Source organism: Acyrthosiphon pisum, chromosome A2 (assembly GCF_005508785.2).
Source record: "Acyrthosiphon pisum isolate AL4f chromosome A2, pea_aphid_22Mar2018_4r6ur, whole genome shotgun sequence".
NCBI classification, from domain to species: Eukaryota; Metazoa; Arthropoda; class Insecta; order Hemiptera; family Aphididae; genus Acyrthosiphon; species Acyrthosiphon pisum.
The window spans coordinates 117781755-117798002 of record NC_042495.1 but is presented as its reverse complement, the minus strand read 5'-3'; the positions used below and the strand labels follow the sequence as shown (position 1 = coordinate 117798002).

Below are 16248 nucleotides of genomic sequence, written 5' to 3'. Positions count from 1 at the left end.
TCTGTCTTACAGTATATGCCCCCCCCCAGGACCAAAAAAAAATTGTGATATTATTGATGAATTTTTATTATTAATCATCCATATGTATACACAAACATACGTCTTAATAATATGACTATTGAGTATACACTATACTTTACCAACAACGAAAAAAGATTTCATAACGAAATTATGGGTGCTGTATATCAATCATAATAGACATTTGGTCGTACACAATCAGTTAGTTGTGTAACGGATAGTATCCGTTTACTCACAACACATAAAGGTTATTATATTATATGAATAGTTAAATTAGGAATATATTCAACAATATAACTATCAAATAATCGAGTGGGTAAACGACCTCCTTAAACAATTTGGCAATAGTTAAATTGCAAATATACGAATACAATAAAAGGTTAACCGGGTAGTCAAAATAACCGAGTGGGTAATCGCAAGCCATATTATAATTTCTAAAAACACAAATCACGTATCTTTTGACAGAATATGGGGATTGCCAAAACCACGAATAGATATGTATATATATACGCAACCTATAGACCAGGATGTGATAGTTGATAAATATTTAGTAATTCGCAGAAAATATGACTTTTTGCACAACAATACAGATAATAAATTAGCTACCAGTACATTATGGCGAATACGCAGATTAGATTAGGAATTTCGCAAGTGCGTGGGCTAGGTCAATGGTCACACAGACCACATCCGTTAGAGACGAGATACTGTATCAATAGGTAGGGGGAGCAGGGACCCGAATATAAAAGGGAGCCCGAAACAGCCTGTATTCAGACGTGTTCACTCCAATGCACAACATGCACCTTCACGTCATTCTGTGTAGTAACTTGTAATTTTGGACTTAGTCGAACTATTGAAGCACTTTTTAACTACTTAATAACACTACATCTGTCTTCAATTTATTCAACTTCTTCAACCTCAACATCTTCATCATCGATAACGAAACGGTCTTGCTACCTGCAAACCATAATATTACTCGTAGTCACCTGGCTATCAGATTATTACACTGACTAATCAGAGCTACGAGAATATTACAGTTGCGTGCGGACATAAATACATAATATTAATATTGTCATTATCTCGACCGACTCGATCGGACAACCGAGAAAAAACCGATTACGTTATAATCGTTGAATTTGGCGTGATCCAAACCAAAATCAACCAAAGACCCACCAAAGTATCGATACTTTACTAGTGTCGGTAGTATCGGAACGTCCCTATGTTCAAAGTCTTTAGTAGATTACCTAGGTATGTGCCACATATGATAGCATAGCAAGGACAGCAAAGACATAAAATGTGGTACTTCATTGCAGACTCGTATGCAATATGTTTTTTATAAAGATAACTCCAAAAGTATAAAAATGTTACCTATAGGTAACTGCAATATACCCATGGTATCAGAATTTTTACGCAAATAGTATATAATACAAAATAATTATAGCTACGATACCTATATATTAATTTACAACAATAAATTATACAATTACAATAAGCGTTTAATTTTAAAAATACGAGTCCAATGTGTTGTTATTTCTTAAATTAAGTAGCTATAGTTTAGCCTAAATATATTTTTAAATTATAAATCAACCTGCTTTAATCATCTAAAGTTAATTGTTAACTTTTTTTTGCGATGATTTTTACATTGTTTTCTTTTATGAACTACTAGCTGAATTGTATACCAATATCAAATAGACTATTTTATATAATCTATTTGAAAAAAAAAATAATTAATTAACTCCTTTTGGGTATAATTTGCTGTGTATATGGAAGCCAAATCATATTATATTTTAATTTTTAGTCATACCGTGTGGCATTGTCCGTGAGACTCCCTTATGGTTATGTGAACATTTAACAGTATATTATCAGGTAGGGAATCATTGCGAATACAGCGAGTTGGGTGATAAAATAAAACCTATATTACTATATTAGTATATCTTTGTAGTTCAAAAAAATTTTTATACAGTGTAGATACCTAAAATAGTATTGAAGTCATAGTTCATGATTCCAAAATTTTAGGAGCATTTAATATTTATAAATTATTATATTTTAGAGGTTATTTTATTTTATTTTATTTTTATGGACAAACCGGCGTAATTGTATCTGCAACCAAATATATAACCTGCAACCAAAAGCAACAATTAGGTAATAAACAGATAAAAATGTTCAATCTCCACCGTGAATATTAAGAAATCTGTTTGACCACCTCTTTAAAATATGAATATAAGAAAATCCTTTCTTATTGCCACTCTGTATCAATAAAGGAACCACTATTCCAAATATCAAGTACGTACGTTTTATATTTTAATTAAAATTAAATTATTTTATATTTTATTACTTGATAGATGACGCCACTATATTATAATCTTTCCACCCCCCTTTTACCTCTTTACAGGTAGAATTTTGAAAAATCCTTTCTTAGTGCACTCCTAAATTACTTAAAGAACCTCTGTACAACATTTCAAGTCTCTTGACCCAGTGGTTTGGTCTGGGCGTTGATGAGTGAATAGGGGTGGTCTCCTATACGTATATAGATTGTGAAGTTTGAAAGAGGTGTGCTATAGGAGTGGTACATTGGCACACACTGTACAATGAAAATTAAACAATAAATCAGGTTTTTGTGATCATTCAACAACCCATCGCATTACCCTGCCAAATTTAGACCCGGCCAATTATACGACTTCACGATCGCGCAACCGACAAATGTTTGGATATAAAAATGATATGCACACCGATCCAAATGTCAGTCAATCAGCTGTGTTACACTTTGTTCCTATATTATAAACTATAAGTCTATAACCATGGCAGAAATATATACACACACAACACAAACACAAATTCGAAAATATCCGTCGATTTTTTGTGTAAAACCACCTTGGGTTAGCCTCGGAAGTAAACAATGTTGTTGTAAAAAAAAAATTACACCATTATTTTAAGCATAAAAAACAAGTCATTTTAAAAAAAATTTTGAGGAGGTTGGTAAAGTGCATTTTAGCCCAAATTAAAATATGACAATATTTAAGAGGACAGGATGGTAAGTTTTAAAAGAAAAAAAATTTAATTTTGAAAATATAATGGTCATTTAAAAATGTTAAGATCTTCGCTATTCTCAAACGTTATACTGGGAATAATGGAAAAAACGTACCATTTTGGCATTTTGCCTTCAGAAATATTGTCATATTCAATTTTATATGGTGACCAAACCCTTCTGTTTTTAATTCATTTTTAAATTGATATCCGATAATTTATTTTTGAATCAGAACGCGGCCCGCGGGACCTTTCAATGCACAAGGCCTTGTGCCACTGCACAGTTCGAGGCCAGCCCTGCCAATTACCAACTAATATTTGAATAATATTTTTAACAGGTCTATATTATATTATAATACAAATATTAGCTCTGAACTAATTTAATACTAGGTATATATATTTTTTTTAATTTTTACAATTTAATTAATATAATGCATGATTTGAAAAAATTAGCAAAACTATGACGGTACTAGCCACTGTTGATGTAATGCTTAAGCAGTTTCGGCAGCAGCGTTAAAAAAAGATGAAATACATTTTAATTTTAATGCAAATATAATAGTATTAACATTCAATACTTTTTAATACCTTTTAATAACAAAAGTTACTTAGTATAATTTATAAAAGATAATATTCGGGTAAGTTGATGTATATACATTTGTCCAACATAACCGTACTATTATAATAAGTGTCTTGTGTTTTGGTTAAAAACGTATATAAAAAAAAAATGTAAATCAAATAAACAACATATTATAGATGACAACTAAGAATACGTGTCATTCAACGTATTAGTTAAAATATTTGACTTTGCCTAATGATTTTTGTTAATTGTTATCCGGTTCTGAAAACAGTTTATAATATTACATTGGTTGACATTAATTGCGATATTTGTAAATTAATTTGTCATAAGCGTAACTGATAAAAATAATTTGAAAATATTTTTATATCATCAATTAGTCATCTTTCCTAACACGTCAACTTACCTGACTTCCTATATAGTACTTATGGATCTTAATTAAAATTTATTTTTTCGAGAAACCAAAAAATATATCAGACGATTTTGAAATTATTAATTATTCGATGCGATGTATTCAGAGTAACCAAAGTTAATTATAGGGGACCTACAGATCCACCAAACATGTAGGTATGCATGTTATAAAAAGAATATGCTATGTAACAGTTGATGTCATAATAAATCTTCGTGCAAAAATAAATATTAAGGTTAAACAATATATAAAAATAGGTATGGTTAGTTTATAAAAAATATACGTCATACGAACGGTTTATAACAAGTCAATAAATTGTATAACATTGCAATTTAAAAATAAATAAAAATATAATATAATTTATTGACTTGTTATGTGTTTGTTCCTAAAACAATATAAAATAGTATAGTATGGACGTTTTTTGTAAGAAGGTTTATTATGATATAATATAATTTATAGTTAAAAAAAAATAAAAAAAGTTGGTTTTATACTAATTATACAAAGTACCTAAACAATATACGTATTGTCCATTTCATGTATTTTCTTCAAAGTTCACGATCTGTACGAATTTAACTATCTGGCTATACAGTTCATGATATTAGTGATTTCTCTATGTAGATGTGACATAGGTACCTACTTATCAATTATAAGAATTGAAGGTTAGGCCTTTTTAACAATTTAAATAGGATTTGTTGCGTGCACCCGACTTACAGGAGATGGTGACAGGATGGGATGATGGTAGTAGCGTCAAAATGATCAACAGTGTGTGGTTGATGTATTATTTATTTAAAATTGTGAAATATGATACACAAGTTGAATTTAAACACTATTAGATTATTCAAATTGACGAAGAAAAACCCGTGTCTTAGAAAATAAGCGATTGCTCGAATATTCTCTAAGTCCCGTAATACGTCGTCAACGAAAATAATCTAAGTCGTAATACAAAAATATATGATAATTAAGAATGAAGAAGTACAGGGATGTGTACGTACGGTTTGTGAAATCACGTCTGAATACTAGCTACTCCCAGGGCTCCTATATAGTCCTATCCCCTCTCTTACCAGATCCCTGGCGGACTACGTTGTTGGTGTTCACAGTCCAGGGGGCCTTCTACGAGATGTGCCTTTGGTCGGTGCGGGGTGTCGTAAAATGACCAAGTATACCCGCAGCCGTCTTGTCATAGTGCCAATATCTGATTCGTAGAATCTATTGCGCTCCGAGGAGGTCTCACAGATATCTTACCGGTTCGGGTTTGTCATCTGGCCGTTGGCAGACGCTGAGACTGTTGCTAACGTTTATAGTATTGCTCCCCCAAGGTTTTATGTACCGCAGTGACATCATCTAGCTATTTACGTGTTACCACAGGACATCGATGCTGTGTATTATGACTATGTGTAGGGGCGGAGTAGAGGGGTCCGTACGTAGCAGATTTCTAGTTCTATATTTTTTCATCTTTCAAAATTTTATTTAGTTTATTATTATGATAATATAAATGGCGAAGATCTTATAGGTTAAAAAATTACTTAATTAACAGATATTTATTTATATAAATAATCATTATTTATTGAACTATGAAAATGTAAACGATTAAAAAGTGTAGAGACTGAAGAGAATATAAGTGCTTTAATCAATATTTTATAAGGGGAATCATCGAATTAAACGATTTTTCAATTTAATTACTAACGTTCTTATAAAATCTACTAACGATATTGAAATTAACGCAAAAAAATTAATAATTCAGGCAGATAACATTTTAAACACAGGCAATAATTTACAGGCCACATTACACATTAAATGTTTCCCTTTATCTTTAAATTGTTGATTTATGTATAACTCTGATTGTGAGGTTTGAAAGAGGTAGGTCTTATACTTCTACGGGGTACTCGTTTGTATCGAAAAAATCGAACTTATCACGATTATTCAGTGATTATTGATTATACATGTATAAACGTATACCACCTAGGTACCCTTTTTCTATTATTGTACAAAATAATGTATACAAGTTTATAATTATATAAGGAAATATCAATTTAATATATATATATATATATATATATATACGTATTCTGCAGTAGTTAAGTACCTAGAGCAGTGGTTCTCAACCAGTGTGCCGCGAGATTGTCTAGGTGTGCCGCGAGAAATGTTATTAAATATTGAAAACAGTGTTTTCAGCGAAGTTTTTAAAGTTGTTATGGTTATCAAGTGCGTGAGTGTGCCGTGAAAACTTGTGATGTATAAACGTGTGCCGTGAGCCAAAAAAGGTTGAGCACCACTGACCTAGAGCATATCTTACAGAACGGAACAAATTTTTTAATTAAAAGCCTCGCGTATAACCTAAAGTATTTATCTGTGAGGAGGGCACATACATAATTTATATGGTGGTGGTGGGGAGGGGGGTTATAATTAGAAATCAATAAGAAATTTGGAATTTTTTGTCATTCAATTCAAATAAATTGCTGATGAAAAAAAAATCATATAATATGTAGGCTATTAACTCTTGGATTTGACATTTAGATGATACTAATATCGCTCTAAAGCGATACGGGACTTTTGGCACACACTGTACGACAAAAGTTAAATATTAAATCAGGTTGTTGTGATCATTCGACAGCCCATTGCATAACCCTATCAAATTTAGACCCCGCCAATTACACGATTTCATGATTGCGTAACCGGCAGACGTTCGAATATAAAAACGATATACACTACGATCGAAATGTCAGTCAATCAGCCGTGTTACACTTTGTACCTGTATAATAAACCATAATCGCGAAGGAAATATATATACACACACAAACTCATTCGACGAATCAATTTCGAGTCGCTACTGCAAGCGATCCACCGAGAAGCAGATTCCAAAATAATACAAAATATACCGCACACCGCTCGCATTGTCATATTGGTTATAATAATAACACCAACAACAATATGTTTCTGTCGTACGCCGCCGTGGCCGTCTTTGCTTTCGCGATTCTGTTGAATTTATTCTATTTGTACTCACCCGTCGAGTCATCCGCAACCGGCTTTTTGTACCCGTTGTGCGAGGATTGTCTGAAGTCGGATTGCCACGTCAAAAGTAAAAGGCCGTGCGAAACCAGGTACGACCCTCAGTAAAATTTCACATGTTTTACGTGTGAACCCGAAAATCTCAACCCACAGTTCTATTCCAAATTGGAATGCTTGCACGGCTGCACGGACCCATTGAAGTTCTGCGTTTGTTCCGGATCGTGTTACATGTGCGTCTTTAAAGATGGCGCTGAATTGTTTGATTTCATGGATTGCACCGTACCAGACAAAGTGGAGGAACCAACGTGCGTGTAAGTTCCATAATAAGGCACCGTCAGCACGCCGCCGCGAGATTATAATTGAAATAATATTATAATAATAAATTTACAATTATTACACAATAATATTATATATCCACCATGATATATAATGATCGAAATGTCAGTCAATCAGCTATTAACGCACCAACGAATTATAATTATCATAATATCGTTTTTCTTACACTCTGAATACTGCTAGTAATGTAGTATACTGCATATAAACATTTCTATAACAACAATAACAATATATTTCTGTCGTATGCCGCCGTGCCAGTCTTCGCTTTCGCGATAATGTTGAATTTATTCTACTTATACTCGCCTATCGATCGAGGGAAGTCAACAATCTCTTAGAGGTGTGCCAGGAGTGTCTGGATTCAATTTTCCACACCGATAAAAAAAAGATGTGCTATATCAAATACGACGAACAGTTCATATGTTTCTTGTGTGAACCCGAAAATGACAACCAACAGCTAGGTCTACTCCGAAGAGAAATGTAGGACTGAGATGTACGGACGAGACGAAGACGTACGTAGTGACTACTCGTGATACTTTTGCATCGCAAAGAGGCACTCGCTATGAGCAATTACAAGACATGTCTTATGCCAACCGATCGTCAGAAGAACACAACGTGCGTGTCAGTTCTGTACGGCATGCCAACACGCCCACCTTGAGATTATAATTGAAATTATATTATGATAATATATTTTCAATTAAGATTTTTGCTCTCAAAATAATAATAATAATAACACATCACATAATAATATTATATACCTTATATAGTGTTAAAAATATACGCTTCCCATCATCGCTGTGAAGTACCTATTTAATATTTTTTTACGGTTTAACTTAGCACAATATTCTCGCATAACAGGTATAGTCACCGCCGCAGTACCCTGTCTTCGTGCATAATATTATTATTATTCTGTGGCACCGCGGCAGTGGTGTGTAAACTATTTTGAAAACTTCCCTCCCAATTGGTAATATTATAAATATTGTATAGGCATGACTGACATTCGTTTCTCGATAAAGCATTCACTTGTGAACAAAATAAACAATGAGAATACAAATATTCTTTAAACTATATTATTTGTATTCCATATTCTTTACGATTATATTATGTATTGTATCATTATTGTTATTATTTAAACATAATATAATGTGACTAAATGTTTGTAATATTTTATTATGTAAAGATTGGTGTTCCTATATTATTCTATGTATTATTTGATCGATATTAGACAATTCTCCATCACGTATACCTATATTTTGGGTTTTACTAATCAATTTTTTAGAAGCTCTGAGTCTCGTCGTATTCGAATGTTGTAAAGCTGCATCTGGTCAGTATAATAATTAATCTTTAAAAAATATTATTTGCATATAATAATATATATAGGGTTATTCACTAAGTATTTTTTGGAATTTTTAAATATAGTTATTTAAGATCATATTTTCAAATTCTTTAGATTTTTTGCACTTACTGTATAACCTTTTATACTGTAACTTATTTAACGAACATTTAGATGTATCGAAATTTAATTTCAAGCGAGTAGTTTTTTGCTAGGTATTTAAAATTTTGTTAAGGTACTAAGAACAATTAGGTTAAAAATGTAAGATTTTGAAGATTTTAGGCTATAATTTTAAAATGTTACTAATTAATCGATTAAAAATTATTATAATTTGTAAAAATAGTCAGAGTATAATAAATATAAGGTAATTTGATTAAAACAAATTTATCGTTTTCGTGATTTTACCTATTTTGCCAAGACTTTAACTTTAAATGCTTATAAAAAAAAAACTGTGACTAAAGATTTTTAAAATTATTGAAAAACTATTATAACAATAAATTAGGATCCTTGTATTACATTTTAAAGCTTTTTTAGCAAACAAATACAATTTTATTGACAATCATAGAAATCAAAACTTAAAAAATTGGAAATTGAAAATGTCCGTAAAGATTTCAAAAAAGTTCAAAATATTTTGGAAATTTTATCGTGTACCTATAGAGAATGCTAATCCCAACAAAAACCTAAGGGTGAGAAAAGGCCAAGTTTCAAACTTCCCCCCCAAAAAAGTTAACCTATCAAAGTAGTGATATCTACATTGTGGCCAAGTCTGCTATTTCTAATTCATAACCTCATTGCACTCCTACATTAAAGAGCAACACTCCTCTTTTATTTGTATTTTTTAACACTTGACCAGTTTCTGAATGAGTCATAAACTAGACTTGGCCGCAATGTAGATACCACTTCTATGATTCGCTGTCTTTTTGAGAAGAAATCTAAACCTTTTTCTATTTTCTGAGTTCTCTTCTCCCCATCACCCACGTAAGTCATACGTGAGTATATTCGATAATAAGATTTTATGCTGGCCAAGTGTTAAATAATACAAAAATAAGCGGAGTGTTGCTCTTTAATTTAGTCGTGCAGTGAGGTTATGAATTAAAAAATAGCATACTTGGCCATAATGTAGATTGCATTACTTCGATAGGCCGACTTTTTTGGGAGGTAGTTTAGAGCTTGGCCTTTTTTCACCATTAGGTTTTTGTTGGGGTTATAATTTATTTTTGCGGGCTTCAGCATCGTGGACGACGTGTTATTTTTTTATTTATTTTTATCCTTGACGGGGATCAAAATTAATTAAGTGAACTCCCTATAGGAGGCTTGTCACCCTGGAGAGGGCCAGGTAAAATTATCGTCCGTAAACCGACGAATATTATTAAAATATTCTGTATTTGAATAATTATATTATATTTTGTATTTGAATAAAATAAATGTTCGAAAAAAATATTGTCTTATAAATATATTTATAAGACAACTACAAACAATTTCTTATTACCATATTGTAACGATGTTTGAAAAAAAAACATTTATGTGTGCTAAGCGCGCCACTTCATACGTTTAGAAATACACTCTCTAAAGTGGCATTAATTTTGAAAAAGATAAAATTTTTAGATTATTCTCTTTAGTTACATTGTAAAACCTACCTTTGTGCCAAATTTCACGTTTCTACCTATATGGGAAGTGTCTTATAACTTTGATGATGAGTGAATAAGGGAGTCAGTAACAATATTGCAAATTTTGAAATGGCACAATATTAATTGCTCGTTTTCTTACAGCGTCCTAAGCTACTCGAGATTAATCTGTGTTTTAAATTTCAAACGTTCATCTTAAGAGGAAACAGAGATATATGGGTTAGAACAACTGGGCGAAATGGTTCATGTAAAGCAGTGTTTCCCAACCGGTGGTCCGTGGGCCAGTCATAGGTGGTCCGCGGTACCTTTCTTAGTTTTCTATTAAAAATTATTTTTTTTTTTTGAACAGCGAAAAATATTTGTGACAAAAATCACACTAAGTAAATTATTAGTAAAGTTTAATAATTAAATAATTATATATAATAGTACAGTAAAATAATAAAAATTTTTCAATAAATTTTGTGTATTCTTGTTAATGAGCAAAAAAAAAAAAAAAGGTCTTCCTAGTTTGTGTAAAATTGAAGTGGTCCGCGACCTATAAAATATTGTGGAAGTGGTCCGTGGTGGTAAAAAGGTTGGGAAACACTGATGTAAAGATACACTAGCATTGCTGGAACTTGGTCTGGTGCACTGCCATGTGCTCAGATATAAACAACCAGTGAAAATAATAAATATCATGTATTAGAGTTACAATAAAAACCAAAATGAATTATGTCGAAATCCTATAAAAACACACATCATTGTAAAACGAATACATTCATGGCTCCGCTCAAAATCTAAAATGAGATATCATTGGTGATAAGGAAAATTCGGAGGTGGAAACATTTTTAAAACAATGTTATAATAATCTAATACAATGTTATGTAATTCCGTGATATGTGATTTGTTCTATTATGACCGTCTTAAATCGTATATGCTATCTTGTTCTAACCATGTAGGTTTACGAACCTCTTTTTCTACGATCAGCCAGTTTATTAATATTTCTATGATAATAACTTATCCACGGACTAAGATATTGTGGTGGGCCACATAAGATTCTGCGCACGGGTTCAGAGCGCACTCTGGTGGTTTTTTTTACCAGGTTCGGCTAGTGACGACTAAACTGCTGGTCGCTTCGACTAATCCTACCCAGTCACGACACCGGTGAACTACCGAATACTTAACGAAGTCATGAATGCCTGTCTAATGTCCCCACGGACGTCGGTCGGTCTAATCTTCAAAATATAATGGACTGAAACGATATTGGTAGCCACTAAAATGTCCCGCAAATCCACATATCCGGACCCAATGTTTTCAGCGCAGCGCTACCGGTGGTTTTATATGGCTTCACATTTTGTATTTTGAGTCACGTCATGCCAGTCATGCAGTGCACACGCATATTTGCTATACTAGTGCTATGTTTAACTTAGTTATTTTAATATCAACGGTATCGTAGGGGTGCTTTACCTTCCTAATCGTGTCAATATGCACGTCGGAACCGCAGAGTCTGCAAATCATCGACACTACCCTTTTCCAAGGATAGAAAATATAAGATTCATGTATTAAAATTATAAATTATATTATATTATATTAAGTTATAATATAAATTGTCAATAACTTATATTTATACTAGAATACCTATTAATACTAAAATCCGTTTCCAAGGCACTGTCGCACTCGGTGACTTTTGGACTCCGCGATTAGATACGAAGTCTGCTAGCACTATGCCGTGCGACAAGCCCTCGCCTTCAAACACAAATAAAACCTTATCGCCAATTACAATTATTAATTAGCAATATATAAGAAAAAACATTCAGACCGCAAACAATCAATTTAAAAGATCTTTACCTACGTCACTAACAACACCAACAATACCCACCTCAAAAAATGTTCCTGGACTTTTTGCCACTTTTGACCACTACGACTCTCTATCCACAAACGATGTGGATGATATCCAGTGACTATTAGTCAGGAGCCCTCTGATACCACTAGACACACTCTGATGAATGATTTTCACCACCAATTTTAATAAAAAAAAAAACGTAATAAGTTCCTCAGATCTACTCTCAGAGTTTATGAAACGAATCGGCCCAAATAGCTTCGTATATAAATCGTCATCTACTCATTTAAAGGTACAAGCCGAAAAACCTGATGACAATCGAACAATAATCCATTCCTTAAAAGACAGCAAAGCATCATTCCATACCTACCAACTACAATCAGACAAATCTTACAGAGTGGTCATAATGAATCTTCATTAATCCACAGCAGCTACATACATCTCTTCGGCAACCGAAGTTAATGTTTTAATTGGGTTCTCGGTTAGACAAGTAAAAAATACTAAACATCAACAAACAAAAAATGCTCTTCCTATGAGCTTCGTTGATCTCGAGCCTGACTCCTCAGTAAAGATATTTTCAATACCAAGTCTTTCATATACATAACAGTTAAAGTTGAGGAACCGCACAAACGTTGAGAAATTCTGAATTGCCTTAACTGCTAATCTTATGGCCACACAAGATTATATTTCTCCTACTTTCCACAATGTGTAAAATTTGGCGAGAACCACCCAACTCCAACTTGTAAAAAACATCAGACTCTCCCACCACCGTGCGTTTTTCAAAGGAAACCACCCTGCAAACTACAAAGGCTGCACTGTCCACAAGGAGCTTCAAAAACCTAACCTAACCTAAATCACCAGAAAAAGCAGCCTCCCCACCGCCTTAATACACATCTATAAACAATCAACGTTCAATCAAACCAGCACTACAGATCCTATGCGAATATAACAGGTAATGACACTACTCAGAACCAATCTTATGATCAACACGTCCCCAACATCGATAAAGCCGTTTTCTCTAAGTTCCTAGATGAATTTAAAACTATTATCAACCCTCTAATCGCCCTTATTACCATTCTAACATCCAAGCTTCTCGATAACAAACAAAATTTCTAGCTCACATACTCATATAAGCAGGGGTGTCATTACCTGCTAACATAACTAAATGTTATCATGTGGTAGTACCTCCACTGGGAGGCCTGTACGTCATTTTATCTTTAATTATTCCATCAATTTGTCCTTATTGTTCTATATATTGTAACAGACTGAATAAAAATTCTTTTAATAGCAAAACATCTTAGTCACGATTAAGATAGTATAGTTGTCCAACGACGCATTAGAAAAATGTTATCACATGTCATACAATTTAAATCCAAAAGTCATGTGATTTGTGACTATTTTCCGCATATAGCGGTCATATCGGTTAAAATGAAAACTAATAAAAATTGTTATGTTATATCTATATAATATACAGTGGTCGAAGTGGCTTAAAATATGTGGAGGGATGCCTTTCATATTTTATACAGTTTTCGTATATGAAATTAATTATAAGGGGATACATTATTTTTGACGAAAAAACTGGAGGGATGGAAAATGTAAATTATAAAAAGTGGAGGGATGTCTCCCCCCCACTTCGATCACTGATAATATAAAAATATGTATTATGATTGTATTATATTATAAATTATAAAATAGTCCACTAAAAGCGCTAGCACTGACATCAAGATTTAAATTCAATGCCATCTTATCATATAGCTCGTTGGGCAATCATACTATCTTAAATCATTATCTTATTCCGTGTTTTATATGTCATATAGCGTTGTAAATCCCCCTCTCGAACTTGTCTCTTGAACATATTATATCCGTGGCCACTGATAAGCTACTCTGCTGCTCGTTTCCAGTCCATTATACCTTAGTCCGCGAACTTATCAGTTTTTAAGGTTACCTATATGCATTGTAGACTCATAGAAAGACTTCTATTAATCTATGGTTATACGGAACAAATATTTATTTGATAGATGATCATAAATTATAATATTATAATATTAAATCACGGTCTTAAGACCAAGTATTTCATATAATTAAGTATAAATGATGTAAGTAAAAGACCTGAATTGAAATAACTTTCGCCACTATAATTGCCAGTTAATTTATATTTATAGAATCTTTGTCCTCTCAATTTATAATTCTCGATATACTATACCAATTAGTAATTACCAACTAACATTTGAATAATATTTTTAACTGGTCGATATTATATTATAATACAAATATTAGTTCAGAACTAATTTAATACTAGGTTTACAATTTTTTTTTAATTTTCTCAATTTCAATATAATGCATAACAATTTAAAATCAAATTTTAATATAATATATTTAATCCGGAATAAGTCGATTCAATAGTTGTAACATATCTGGTCACACCATGTTATTTTACCAATCACATAAATTTAATCATTATTTAAATAATAAAAATATACATCCCAATATATTATATAAGGCACCGATAAATTTAAATAATTATGTTTTATGTAAAAAGAACTTATTTTCAATGTCATGAAGAGGGTTGTTGAAAATGTTTATTGAGCGTTTACTTTGATGGTTTTAGGCTTTTTTTAGCCCTGAATCGTTCATCAAATCTCTCACATTTTATACTAATAGACAATACTACAATAGTATTGTGAACCATTTAACTATTTTACTATAATGTAAGTCTAGGACTATGAAAAACCTATTTCAAAATGTTGATACAGCTTAATCAAAATGTTCGTTTTGCAGTTATGTAAAATATGAGTAAAGATATAACATGTGCTCAAAAAATTAAAACAAACTTTCCAATCGCCCCAGACTAAAATAGTTAAATTTAAAAATTATGTTAAAATTATTAAATGACAACACCAATCATTGACAAAAAAATATAGTGTTTATCATTATACAAATTGATTATTTATACTAGTTACTTATAGCGATACGCCAATACCTAATTTAAATATAATTATTAATAACATAGGTACCAACTTTTTTTTTAAATTCTTTATTTGATTTACACAATCTGCATATGTGTTTACTAAACAAAACATATATTTAGCTTTTAAGTTGTAATGATTAATGTTGTAACCTCATATAAATTAATTATAAAATATCATACAAATTACAAAACAGACAAGTTGCAATATTAAAATCCAACATGTGAAGCAATATTTGTATTTTTCACTGTAACCATTTGCAAATATAGGTAATTGATATGGTATTAACATTAATATAAATTAATATAAATATATATAGGATCAATTGTAAGAGATAGTAGATTTCTCTATGGCATATTTAAATTAGAAAAAATAATTCATGTCAAATGTCAAACTGATTTGGAATGAAAATAGAATGTAGAATGTAGATTTTCAAATAAAGTTTTCAGTTTGAAAAACTCAATCTGTAGCCAGCTGAGTATTGTAAAAATTACTAATTTTTAAATAAAATTAATATATAAATAATGCAAAACAATAACGAATGTAGGAATGTGTATAGAATACACACGAATTATAAAATTACAGAATAGTGTAATTATAATAGGTCATTAGAATTTCATAGACAATATTTGCCTATAAGTTGAAACTGCTGGAAGTAGCCAAAATATCGAAATAATATGCATATGTAATAATTAAACTATTAACATATTATGTATGTTTGATATTAAAATAAAGAAGGTACCTAATGATAAAGCAATTTGACCAATAAAATAGCTAATATATGTTCTAAGGAAATAGATACAATTTTTATATCATAATCATTTTGTTATTTAATTATAACAGCATCAATGCCCCAAACATGGAATTGTATTTTAATATAATATGTAAGAATAATAGCCTACATAATTAGTAAGTGGAAAATACGATTTTTACATTATGTAAGGATCATTCACTAATATGAAGTATTATCATTGTAAATTAGTAAATTTCAGTATATGTACTGTAACGTCACAGCATTTTTTGCATTCTTATTATTATTATAACAAACATACCTGTACCCATATTATCAGTCACGAGCATACCTTATTATTACATTGTTATGATTATCGCGCGCCAATGCAGGGAATAACCGCAGTATTATGTA

General features: G+C 31.6%; 1 pseudogene; it reads left to right on the top strand.

Annotated features, from left to right (window-relative positions):
• Positions 1-6133: 6133 nt before the first annotated feature.
• LOC100570042 lies at positions 6134-7343 on the top strand (annotated as a pseudogene).
• Positions 7344-16248: the final 8905 nt, after the last annotated feature.